The 13,851-nt window shown below is 41.1% G+C and overlaps 2 pseudogenes; both read left to right on the top strand.

Annotated features, from left to right (window-relative positions):
• The first annotated feature begins 501 nt into the window (after positions 1-501).
• LOC128573492 (M-phase phosphoprotein 6-like) lies at positions 502-2,821 on the top strand (annotated as a pseudogene).
• Positions 2,822-4,097: 1,276 nt separating this feature from the next.
• On the top strand, positions 4,098-5,064 carry LOC128573821 (heterogeneous nuclear ribonucleoprotein A1-like; annotated as a pseudogene).
• The last annotated feature ends 8,787 nt before the right edge of the window (positions 5,065-13,851 follow it).

The following is a 13,851-nucleotide window of genomic DNA, read 5'->3' as shown; positions in this document are numbered from 1 at the left end:
AAAAAAAAAAAAAGAAAGAAAGAAAGGAAGAGAGATAGAGATGGAGAGAAAGAAAAAGGAACAAAGAAAGAAAAAGAAAACCATGTACTGGAGCATCTGGAGTGGGGGACACTGAGGTCAGGCCTCCCGATGCTGCTGCTGCTGCCACCACCAGGATGATGCTCCACTGTCCTTGCTTCTTTGCATCACTCACTACAGAGTCAAGGACCTAGGTGGCGGTATCTAACAGGCTAAGCCCCTCGTCTGGGAAATAGGAATGAAAGAAAAAAAATCTCATTTAATTTCTGTGCTGACTCAGTCACTGGGGAATTCCTAGGAATTTATAGGATGGATAAAGATGCTGCACATTCATTTGTTCTCATCCTTTCCTGTGCTTAGCAGGCTCCCAAAGCCACCGGGAGTTGGTGGGTACCTCAGCTGGCATGCGGCATTCCTGCTGTAATAAGCATTATTTTTGTTAAACTCACAAGCCCCTATAGTTTAATTGAGAAGGTAATGAGGATGGGACGGTGGCTTTTTGCCACAAATAACAGAAATTTAGCCTGGGCCTCTGGAGAAAAAGAAGTAGGCAACGTGAAGAGCATGACCCAGTTTTCCTTGTACTCTGTAGGCAGGTAGGAAGCAGGAGAGGAGGCAAGAGAGATCCCCTTGGGGCCTGGGAAGGTGGAGCCGTCTGCAGACCCCTGCTGCAGGAGGGCAGGCTCCGGGCTCATCAGAAAGGCACACACTGTCCCGGACACTGTGAAGCCCTCTGGGAGTCTGGATCTGGGAGAGGATAGACGTTCCCTGTTCTTACCCAGGAAAGAGGAGCAGAGGGGCTGGCAGGGGACAGCAACGAACTGGATATGCAGTGCAGTGGACGCTATTGGTCCTTTGGCCGGGTGCCCTTTGCCCAACGGTGCACCATCTGCAGCAGCTGTGGCTCACTGTGGCCTTCTTTCTTCTCTAGAGAACTGCCCTGGCCCAGCGGGAGCCTCCCTTCCTGGCAGGATGTGTGCCCACCCCTGCAGCCTGCAGCCACTGGACAACTGACACATAAGACCCGCCCCCTGGCGGCCAGGTGAGTTTTACCTGAGCTGTAGTGATCCAGTGTCTCTGTGGAGTCAGGCTGAGGCTGGACTCCAGCAGAAACATCTCTGCGTAGCCGCAGGGGGCGACAGAGGCCTTTCCCTCCTTAGATAGGAGGGCTAGGGAACAACTGACACACTTCGGGGACCTCCCTTCCCTCTCCTCTGCCCACCTACTAAGCCTGGAGTCCCATCGGGCCTCCTCTCCGCTCTCAGTTCCATTTCCCCGCGTGCACTGGAGTCGGAGAAAGAATGGCGCCAGGCCCAATGACTCTCTTTGTCCCCTCGTGGACCTGCTGAGAACTTTGGTGATTTCCAAATAGTTTTCCCCAGATGACTGGTTTGTCCAAAAGTGACACATAAGAACTCTGAAAGATGGGAGAAGCGATCAGGGTGATAATCTGTAGATGGCAAAATTGAAGGTAGTTTTCCAAACAAAGACTCTAGTGGCTTTAATGGGAAAATGTGTGGTATCAGATGGTGCCTGTGGCTCAAAAGAGTAGGACGCTGGCCCCATATGCCGGAGGTGGTGGGTTCAAACCCAGCCCCAGCCAAAAACTGCAAAACAAAAAAAAAAAAGAAAAAGAAAAAAAGTATGGTATCTACTTTAGGGAACCCTGGCATCAGCTGGGGTGAAGGGAGTGATTGATTCTCTGAGTGATTTTTGTAACCTTCAGGCAGGTGCCACATCTTTGTAGAGAGAATTAGACCAGCTCCTGTGACTCAGAGGTAAGGGGTGAATTTAGAGTATAATTACAGATTCAAGAGAGCTTTGTAGTCTCAAGCCACACTGATCTTGCTGCCTGTTGAATTTCCACCCTACTTATTATTATAACTATGTAACCATGTAACTTTGTATTTTGATTATCTACTTTCTTTTTTTTTTGAGACGGAGTCTCACTCTGGCTCCCTGGGTAGAGTGCCTTGGTGTCATCATAGCTCACAGCAAGCTCAAACTCATGGGCTCAAGTGATCCTCTTGGCTCAGCCTCCCAACTAGCTGGGACTATAGGTGCCCACTATAATGCCCAGATAGTCTATTTTTAGTCTTGCTCTTGCTCAAGCTGTTTTTGAACTTCTCAGCTCAAGCAATCCACCCACCTTGGCCTCCCAAAGTGTCATGATTACAGGCAGGAGCTACCTTGCCCAGACTGATTACCTATTTTCCTTTCTGTATACAGCCTCTTCCTCCAGGTCTTCCTGCTTCCATATTGCACATTGCACCAGAACTCACTCAAAAGCATTTGGCTGTGACATCAAAAAGCCTTCACGAATTTCCCATCGCAGTGGCGAGAAGATCAAGTTGTCCAAGAACCTGCTGCTCATGAAGTTCATGCAAAGGGGACTGAACTCAGAAACCAAGAAACAACTAGAAGAGGAGGAAAAGAAAATCACTGGTTTTTGGATTTGCCAGGGAGGAAAGAGAGTTTCATAATGGAAGAGCAGAGTTTGTTGCTATGGGAAGACCTTCTCCATGGAAGAATGTCATTCAGAGGATTTAATCCTGAGGTTGAGAAACGATTGCTTCAGATAAATGCTAAGAAGAAAGCAGAAGAAATTGAAGATGAAACAGAGGAGGTCAATGTGTCAGATGAAGAAAAAAGCCAGAAGGTGGGAGACCTTGGTGGGGACAATTGGGAAAAAGTTTCCCAAGAGGAAATAAACTGTGCTAATTAGGAAGGAGGTGAAAATGGAGGCATAAAACTGATTAAAGCCAAGAAGACCAAAGAGATGTTCTTAAAGCTCCAAGATTAAAATGGATATCTGAAGAGATGGCTCAGGGATGCCTTGTGAAAGCAGCATATTTTGGAACTCATCCTGGTGATATCTCTTGTTATTAATACTGTAATGTCTGTTTGTAAAGAGATATATAATTTTGGAAATATGCTGTTTTTGAAATAGATGTCTGATGGATATTATACATCCTTTGCTTAATGAGAGTGGATTTGGAGTGGATTTTTAGCCCATCATTTTCAAATGTACATTGGTACAGGGTTGGTTTCTAAAGAATTTTCTATTTTATTTTATATTAAGATTTTCCTTTTTTTTTTCTTTCTTTCTTTTTTTTTGAGACAGAGTCTCAAGCTGTTGGCCTGGGTAAAGTGCCATGGCGTCACAGCTCACAGCAATCTCCAACTCTTGGGCTTAAGCGATTCTCTTGTCTCAGCCTCCCAAGTAGCTGGGATTACAGTTGCCAGCCACAACACCCGGCTATTTTTTGGTTGTAGTTGTCATTGTTGTTTGGCGGGCCCGGGTTGGATTCGAACTCGCTAGCTCTGGCACAAGTGGCTGGTGCCTTAGCTCCTTTAGGTACAGGGGTGGAGCCTAAAGAATTTTCAAGTTCAGGTTTTTTAAATATAATGTAGGTCTCTAGTCACTAACCTTGAATTGACTGATATAAATTGAATTGATGTAATACCCAAGTTTAAATTGCCCTTATGTTTATGTTTTACTTTAAACTATTCATCACGACAAGCCAATTCAGACATACATTTTGTAATCAAATATTGTATGAATTTATTATATGTAAATTCATCAAGAGCAAACACCTGTCTCCAACCTAAAGTATTTGCATACTACCAGGTCACTATCAGTTCATGGTACTATGTTTTTTTGTTTAAAGTATTTAATTAATATAAAAGAAATTCTGTAGGCGTGGTGCCTGTGGCTCAGTGAGTAGGGCACTGGCCTCATATATACCGAGGGTGGTGGGTTCAAACCCGGCCCTGGCCAAACTGCAACAAAAAATAGCCAGGTGTTGTGGCAGGTGCCTGCAGTCCCAGGTACTTGGGAGGTTGAGGCAAGAGAATTGCCTAAGCCCAAGAGCTGGAGGTTGCTGTGAGCTGTGATGAAACAGCACTCTACTGTTGGCGACAAAGTGAGACTCTGTCTCAAAAAAAAAAAAAAAGAAAAAACTTCTATAATAAACATCTACTTTCACTTAAAAAAAAAAAAAGAAGAAAAAGTTTCGCTTTCTGCCCATGGATGCTGCCGAGGAAGCATCGTTAAAGTATCTCTTCCCACTGCTGTCATGTCTAAGTCAGAGTCTCCTCAAGAGCCCGAACAGCTGCGGAAGCTCTTCATTGGAGAGTTGAGCTTTGAAACGACTGATGAGAGTCTGAGGAGCCATTCTGAGCAATGGAGAACGCTCACAGAGTGCGTGGTAATGAGAGATCCAAACACCAAGCGCTCCAGGGGCTTCGGGTTTGTCACATACGCCACCGTGGAGGAGGTGGATGCAGCAGTGAATGCAAGGCCACACAAGGTGGATGGAAGAGTCGTGGAACCAAAGAGAGCTGTTTCCAGAGAAGATTCTCAAAGACCTGGTGCCTACTTAACTGTGAAAAAGATCTTTGTGGGTGGCATTAAAGAAGATACTGAAGAACATCACTTAAGGGACTATGTTGAACAGTATGGGAAAACTGAAGTGATTGAAATCATGACTGACCGAGGCAGTGGCAAGAAGACGGGTTTTGCTTTTGTTACGTGGATGACCATGATTCTGTGGATAAGATTGTCATTCAGAAATACCATACTGTGAATGGCCACAACTGTGAAGTAAGGAAAGCCCTGTCAAAGCAAGAGATTGCTAGTGCTTCTTCCGGCCAAAGAGGTCGAAGTGGTTCTGGAAACTTTGGTGGGGGTCATGGAGGTGGTTTTGGTGGAAATGACAACTTTGGCTATGGAGGAAACTTCAGTGGTCGTGGTGGCTTTGGTGGCAGCCGTGGTGGTGGTGGATATGGTGGCAGTGGGGATGGCTACAATGGATTTGGTAATGATGGAAGCAATTTTGGAGGTGGTGGAAGTTACAATGATTTTGGTAATTACAACAATCAATCATCAAATTTTGGACCTATGAAGGGAGGAAATTTTGGAGGCAGAAGCTCTGGCCCTTATGGTGGTGGCGGCCAATACTTTGCCAAACCATGAAACCAAGGTGGCTATGGTGGTTCCAGTAGCAGTAGTAGCTATGGCAGTGGCAGAAGGTTTTAATTATTCCCAGGAAACAAAGCTTGGGAGGAGAGGAGAGCCAGAGAAGTGACAGGGAAGCTACAGGTTACAACAGATTTGTGAACTCAGCCAAGCACAGTGGTGGCGGGGCCTAGCTGCTACAAAGAAGACATGTTTTAGACAATACTCATGTGTATGGGCAAAAAACTTGAGGACTGTATTTGTGACTAATTGTATAACAGGTTATTTTAGTTTCTGTTCTGTGGAAAGTGTAAAGCATTCCAACAAAGGGTTTTAATGTAGATTTTTTTTTTTTGCACCCATGCTGTTGATTGCTGAATGTAATAGTCTGATCATGATGCTGAATAAATGTGTCTTTTTTTTTCTTAAATGTGCTGTGGAAAGTTAGTCTACTCTGAAGCCATTTTGGTAAACTTTCCAGAAGTGTGAAGCTAGAATTCCTTCAGGGTGATGCCAGGTTCTATTTGAAATTCATTTACAACCTGCTTGGGTGAAAAAGCCATTGTCTTCAGAAACCTTGGTGTACTTGAACTGAGGGTTACTGTTGTGACCTGAAGCTCACCATTTAAAGGGGTCATCCAAGGAAAATCATGGAATTATTGGTTATAAAGGTGATTGTTGGCATATCCTATGTAATATATCTAAATTGAATAATGGTACCAGATAAAATTACAAATGAGAATGAAGCTTGTGTATCTACCATTATCACGTATAATCAATAAATGATTTAATTCTCTTGAACGAAATGACAACTATATGGATTTGGGACTGGCAGATATTTGGACTTCCCCTACCCACAACCCCTGATGATGTTGAATGCTTCTATCACAATTCAAGTTCAAAGCTCTGCCAGATAATAGAAACCAGCTGCTGGCTAATGCCACACCATAAATCCACAGATTAAATGTGTTTCAGAGACATTTTAAAAATGACAGTACCAGTAAGAATTTTAATGAACATAAAAATAGGCTTACATAAAAGGAAAACTGCAGTTTTTTAACTGGGTTCTGGATGGGTGGGTCTTTAGAAGTTTATAGGTTAACTATAGCAGTTAAATTAGAAACTAAAAGTAGAAATTACATTTTTTCTATATAATTGTATATTAACTGCAGTTTTCCTTTATGGCACAAGTTTACACAACCATCCTATAGTGTTAATTGTATAGAGATAATGATTTCTAAGCCACAAACAATAATCCAATAATTATTATTTGTACATAGGTTCCTTTGAGCCTTGCCTTTGGTACCCTCATAATTTCAGTGCCATTGTAGTATATGGAGATTTGTTGATCAATAGGATTGTATGTTCCAAAAAAAAAAAAAAAAAAGAAAAAGAAAAAGTTTCAACCAGGTGCAGAAGCTCACATCTGTAATAAGGGTTTTTATAGTTCTGGCACTCTGGGAGGCTGAGGCAGGTGGATTAGAGGCAGGGGCATAGAGTGAGACTGGTTTTGGCACACTGGGTAAGTTGATAGCCACTTCAGGAGTGATCCAGTGAAAAGTGCTTGCCTGGGAAAGCTTCTGCTTAGCCAAAGTTAGCAGTTTAAAGTGCTTTTTAAGTGGGCTGAAGAGAGATTTAGGCTCTCCACCCTGCAGGGTTTGAGAAATCAGCAGAGGCCTCCAGTCTCCATCTTGTACAGATGTGTCAGCATTGTGATTAACATCTCATACCCCAGAAGATCACTTGTTGCCCAGACAATATTCAGCAAGATATATATACTGCTTTGTTTTTTGTTTGTTTTTTTAATTTCAGCATTTTCCCTATAGATTTTTCTTTTCCATTTCTTTCTTTCTTTATTTTTCTAGCTTAAATATAATTTTCCATTGTTGCCTTTTTCAACAATTAGAACTTCATTTTTGCTAGTGTTTTACCCCTATTATTTGGTATTTCCACCCAATTTTATCTTGGAAAGTTTTCTGTTTGCTTGTTTTGGTTTGATTTATAGCATTTTTGTCTTTCCGCTCTATTTGGTGGAGATGGGGTACTGTGTCCAAACAGACTAGCAAAGAGTTGCTGACCTTAAGGGAACCACCCAACCCAACACCCCCCCCCCCAGAGGTTGGGGTTTTTTAAGGATTCATTGAAACCCTAGTCCAGAGGCATGGCAACTTAAAGAGCAACAGGAAGTGAAAGGAAAATTAGGGCAAGGAAACAGATAAAAGAAATCACTCATGAGGAAGAATCAGCAGAAAAATCCCGGTAACATGAAAAAACAGTCCAGAGCAACCCCCACTAGGGTCCATAAGGTAGCTACTGCAGAGGATTCCACCTATAAAGAAATGTTAGAAATGACAGAAGGGGAATTTAGAATACAGATGATGGAAACAAAGAAGGAAACTGCTGATAAAGTAGAAAATAACCAAAAGGAAATCCAAAAACAGAATCAAGAGAAGAATGATATGAAGAATACAGAAAGGATATAGCATAGCTGAAGGAATTGAAGCAGTCAATTAGGGAACTTAAAGATGCAATAAAAAGTATCAACAACAGATTAGACCATGCAGAAGAAAGAATCTCGGAGGTAGAGGACAAAGCTCTTGAGATAACTCTGATAGTTAAAGAGGCAGAAAAGAAGAGAGAGAAAGCAGAACGTTCACTGACAGAATTATGGGACTTTATGAAGTGTTCAAACATATGAGTGATAGGTATCTCAGAAGGGGAAGAAGAATGCCCCAGGGGAAAGGAAGCCATACTAGAGAGTATCATAAATGAAAATTTCCCACATATCACCAAAGATTCTGACACACTCCTTTCAGAGGGATCTTGGACCCTGGGTTGCCTCAACTCTAACCAAGCTTCTCCAAAACACATTGTGATGAACCTGTCCAAAGTCAAGACAAAAGAAAAGACTCTTCAATCTGCCAGGAGTAAGCACCAGTTGACCTACAGGGGAAAATCCATCAGGGTGACTGCAGGCTTCTCTAATGAATCTTTCCAAGGAAGAAGACAATGGTCATCTACCTTCAATCTGCTTAAACAGAACAATCTCCAGCCCAGAATTCTATATCCCACTAAACTAAGCTTTAAAATTGACAGAGAAATCAAATCATTTACTGATATACAAACATTGAGGAAATTTGCCACAACAAGACCAGCTCTACAGGAAATACTTCAACCTGTTCTACACACTGACCATCACAATAGATCAACAGCAAAGTAAGAACTCAGAAATTAAAGGATAGAACCTAACTTCCACACTGATGCAAAAGATAAAAATAAGCAATGGACTCTCACAAAATAAGAAGAATAGAACACTATCACACTTATCGATTATCTCAATAAATGTTAATAGCTTGAATTCCCCACCAAAGAGGCATAGATTGGCTGACTGGATTAAAAAACATAAGCCATCCATTTGCTGTCTGTAGGAAACACACCTAGCTTTAAAAGACAAATTAAAATGCCAAGTTAAGGGTTGGAAGACAAATTTTCAGGCAAATGGAATTCAGAAGAAAAGAGGCGTTGCAATCTTATTTTCAGATACATGTGGATTTAAAGCAACTAAAGTCAAAAAAGACAAAGATGGTCACTTTATTTTGGTCAAGGGAAAAATACAACAAGATGTTTCAATTCTAAATATTTATGTACCCAATTTAAATGCTCCCAGATTCTTGAAACAGACCTTACTCAGTCTGAGCAATATGATATCCTATAATACCATAATAAAAGGGGACTTTAACACTCCTCTTACAGAGTTGGATAGATCCTCTAAACAGAAATTAAACAAAGATATAAGGGACTTAAATGAGACCCTAGAACAACCGTGCTTGATAGACGCATGTAGAACACTCCACCCCAAAGATAAAGAATATACATTCTTCTCATTGCCCCATGGAACATTCTCCAAAATTGATCATATCCTAGGACCCAAAACAAACCTCAACAGAATCAAAAGAATTGAAATTTTACCTTGTATCTTCTCAGAGTACAAGGCAGTAAAGGTGGAACTCAATTCCAACAAAAATGTTCATCCAACACAAAGGCATGGAAATTAAACAACCTTCTGTTGAATGACAGTTGGGTGCAGGAAGAAATAAAACAGAAAATCATTAACTTCCTTGAGCATAACAACAATGAAGACACAAGCTACCAAAATCTGTGGGATACTGCAAAAGCAGTTCTGAGAGGAAAATTTATCGCTTTAGATGCCTACATTCAAAAAACAGAAAAAGAGTGCATCAACAAACTCACAAGCCATCTTTTTTTTTTTTTTGTAGAGACAGAGTTTCACTTTATGGCCCTTGGTAGAGTGCTGTGGCCTCACACAGCTCACAGCAACCTCCAACTCCTGGGCTTTAAGCAATTCTCTTGCCTCAGCCTCCCGAGCAGCTGGGACTACAGGCGCCTGCCACAATGCCCGGCTATTTTTTGGTTGCAGTTTGGCTGGGGTGGGTTTGAACCTGTCACCCTCGGTATGTGGGGCCGGCGACCTACTTACTGAGCCACAGGCGCCGCCTCTCACAAGCCATCTTATGGAATTGGAAAAAGAAGAACAATCTAAGCCTAAACCCAGCAGAAGAAAATAAATATCCAAAATTAAATTAGAAATCAATGAAATTGAAAACAAAAGAATCATTCAGAAAATTAATGAAACAAAGAGTTGGCTTTTTGAAAAAATAAGTAAAATAGATAAACCTTTGGCCAGAATAACTAGAAACAGAAAAGTAAAATCTCAGAAATGATAAAGGGTAAATAACAATTGATGCCACAGAGCTACCAAGAGATCATCTCTGAATACTCCCAGAAACTCTATGCCCAGAAATTTGACAATGTGAAGGAAATGGATCAATATTTGGAATCACACCCTCTCCCTAGACTTAGCCAGGAAGAAATAGAGCTCCTGAACAGACCAATTTCCAGCACTGAGATTAAAGAAACAATAAAAAACTTCCAACAAAAAAATGCCGTGGTCCAGATGGCTTCACACCAGAATTCTATCAAACCTTCAAGGAAGAGCTTATTCCTATACAACAGAAATGATTCCAAAAAGTTGAGGAGGAAGGAATCTTCCCCAACATGTTCTATAAGCAAACATGACCTTGATACCCAAACCAGGAAAAGACCCATAATTTCAGACCAATTTCACTAATGAATATAGATGCAAAAATTCTCAACAAAATCCTAGCCAATAGATTACAGCTTATTGCTAAAAAAGTCATACATCATGATTAAGTAGGTTTCATCCCAGGGATGCAAGGCTGGTTTAACATGTGCAAGTCCGTATTAACAGAAGCAAAAACAAAGACCATATGATCCTCTCAATAGATGCAGAAAAAGCATTCAATAAAATTTAGCATCCTTTTCTAATCAGAACACTGAAGAGTATAGGTATATGTGGCACATTTCTGAAACTGATTGAACTGACAGCTAATATTTTATTGAATGGAGTAAAACTGAAAGCTTTTCCTCTTAGAACTGGAACCAGACAAGGTTGTCCTCTGTTACCATCACTATTCAACGTAGTGCTGGAAGTTCTAGCCAATACAATTAGGCAAGACAAGGAAATAAAAGGCATCCAGATGGGAGCAGAGGGGGTCAAACTCTCCCTCTTTGCTGACGACATGATCTTATACTTAGAGAACCCCAAAGACTCAACCACAAGACTCCTGGAATTCATAAAAAAATACAGTAATGTCTCAGGATATAAAATCAATGTCCACAAGTCAGTAGCCTTTGTATACGCCAATAACAGTCAAGATGAGAAGCTAATTAAGGACACAACTCCCTTCACCATAGTTTCAAAGAAAATGAAATACCTAGGAACATACCTAACAAAGGAGGTGAAGGACCTTTATAAAGAAAATTATGAAATCCTAAGAAAAGAAATAGCAGAAGATATTAACAAATGGAAGAACATACCATGCTCATGGCTGGGAAGAATCAACTAATAGGGGGAAGTGGGAAAGGGGGGGGGGTGGGTAGAGGGAGGGGAATCGGTGGGATCACACCTGTGGTGCATATTATAGGGGTATTTGCGAAACTTGGTAAATGTAGAATGTAAATGTTTTGGCACAGTAACTGAGATAACGCCGGAAAGGCTATGTTAACCACTGTGATAAAAATGTGTCAAATGGTTTATGAAGTGAGTGTATGATGCCCCATAATCATATCATTGTATACAGTTATGATTTAATAAAAAAAATTAAAAAAAAAATGTCACATGATGGGACACATGAGGCAGGGTGATTGTATTTGTTCCTGTTTCGTTTTTTTACTTCAAAATAATATATGTGCAGTGTGCATAGGAATTTGTTCATAGTTTTTTTTTAACTATAGTCCAACCCTCCAATGGTATGAGGGACAGTGAACTGGCCTCCTGTTTAAAAAGTTTGAGGACCCCTGGACTCTATACTTTCCAAAGTAATCTACTGATTCAATGCCATTCCTGTTAAGATACCAACACCGTACTTTCAAGATTTGGAAAAAATGATTCTGCGTTTTGTATGGAACCAGAAAAAAACCCATATAGCTAAGGCAGTTCTTAGTAATAAAAAAAGCTGGTGGCATCATCATACCAGATTTTAGGCTGTACTACAAAGCCATAGGGGCCAAGACAGCATGGTACTGGCACAAAAATAGAGACATAGACATTTGGAATCAAATAGAAAACCAGGAAATGAAACTAACATCTTACAACCACCTAATCTTTGATAAACCAAACAAGAACATACCTTGGGGTATGACTCCCTATTCAATAAATGGTGCTGGGAGAACTGGATATCCACATGTAAAAGACTGAAACTGGATTCACACATTTTTCCACTCAGAAAAATTGATTCCAGATGGATAAAGGACTTAAATTTAAGGCATAAAACAATAAAAGTCCTCAAACAAAGCATAGGAAAAACACTGAAAGATATCGACCTGGGGAAAGACTTCATGAAGAAGATTGCCGTGGCAATTTCAACAACAACAAAAAGAAACAAATGTGACTTCATTAAACTGAAAAGCTTCTGTACAGCTAAGGAGACAACAACCAAAGCAAATAGACAACCTACACAATGGGAAAGGGTATTTGCATATTATTATTATTTTTTTTAAAGCATCAAATGCTTCTTTTTTTTTTTTTTTGTAGAGACAGAGTTTCACTGTACCGCCCTCAGTAGAGTGCCATGGCGTGACACAGCTCACAGCAACCTCTAACTCTTGGGCTTACGCGATTCTCTTGCCTCAGCTTCCCAAGCAGCTGGGACTACAGGTGCCCGCCACAACGCCCAGCTATTTTTGGTTGCAGTTTGGCTGGGGCTGGGCTTGAACCCGCCACCCTCGGCATATGGGGCCGGCGCCCTACTCACTGAGCCACAGGCGCTGCCCTATTTGCATATTTTGAATCAGCCAAAAGCTTGATAACTAGGATCTATAGAGAATTCAAATTAATCCACATGAAAAAAGCCAACGATCCCGTATATCAATGAGCAAGAGACATGAATAGAACCTTCTCTAAAGAACACAGATGAATGGCTAACAAACATATGACAAAAATGCTCATCATCCCTAATTATTAGAGAAATGCAAATCAAAACCACCCTGAGATACTATCTAACCCCAGCGAGAATGGCCCACATCACAAAATCTCCAAACTGCAGATGCTGGCGTGGATGTGGAGAAAAGGGAACACTTTTACACCATGGGTGGGATGGCAAACTAATGCAACCTTTTTGGAAGGAAGTATGGAAAACCCTCAAAGAACTCAAGCTAGACCTCCCATTTGATCCTGCAATCCCATTACTGGGCATCTACCCAGAAGGAAAAAAATCCTTTTATCATAAGGACACTTGTACTAGACCGTTTACTGCAGGTCAATTTACAGTTGTCAAAATGTGGAAACAGCCTAAATGCCCACCAACCTAGGAATGGATTAACAAGCTGTGCTATATGTACACCACGGAATACTATTCAGCCATTAAAATAAATGGAGACTTTACAGCCTTCGTATTAACCTGGATGGAAGTGGAACAAAAGTAAAGTAAAGATTCTTAGTAAAGCATCACAAGAATGGAGAAGCATGAATCCTATGCACTCAATTTTGATATGAGGACAATTAATGACACGGTGGGGGTGGGAGAAGAGGAGAGCAGAGAGAGAAAGAAGGAGGGAGGGGTGGGGAGAGGAAGAGCAGAGAGACAGAAGGAGCCAGGGGGTGGTCTTGGTGTGTGCCACACCTTTTGGGGGCAAAACACGATTGTAAGAGGGACTTTACCTAACAAACGCAATCAGTGTAACCTGGTTTCTTGTACCCTCAATGAATCCCCAATAATTAAAAAAAAAAAAAGATTTAAAAACAAAATTACAGGAAGCTTAAAAAAAAAAGGCCTGGTACGACTATTTTGTTTATTTATTTCCTTTATAGTAATTATCATAATCTTGAATTATGATATGTTCATATGTTAACTTTTTCCTTTTTCTCCTCTAGAATGTGTCTTCCTACTCCCAAGGGGCATTCATTATTCAACCCCATAATCCTGAATGTCTAAAATGCTACCTAACCAGTTTGAATCAGCTGGAAACATGTTCATCTGCAAGTAACAAAAACATCTGACCAGTGTCAGACTCAAATAAGGGTTTCTTTTTCCCACTTAAGAAAACATCCAGAGCTGGGGCTACAGGCATATGCCACACTGTTTGGCTGATTTTACTATTTTTTTTTTTTGTGGTTTTTTGGCCGGGGCTGGGTTTGAACCCACCACCTCTGGCATATGGGACCGGCGCCCTACTCCCTGAGCCACAGGCGCCACCCTGATTTTACTATTTTTAGTAGAGACAGAGTCTCACTCTTGCTCTGTCTGGTCTCGAACTCCTGAGCTCAAGGGATC

Source organism: Nycticebus coucang, chromosome 21 (assembly GCF_027406575.1).
Source record: "Nycticebus coucang isolate mNycCou1 chromosome 21, mNycCou1.pri, whole genome shotgun sequence".
In the NCBI taxonomy this organism is placed as follows: Eukaryota; Metazoa; Chordata; class Mammalia; order Primates; family Lorisidae; genus Nycticebus; species Nycticebus coucang.
Note: the sequence above shows the minus strand (reverse complement) of the source record. Positions and strands in the feature narration are given on the sequence as shown.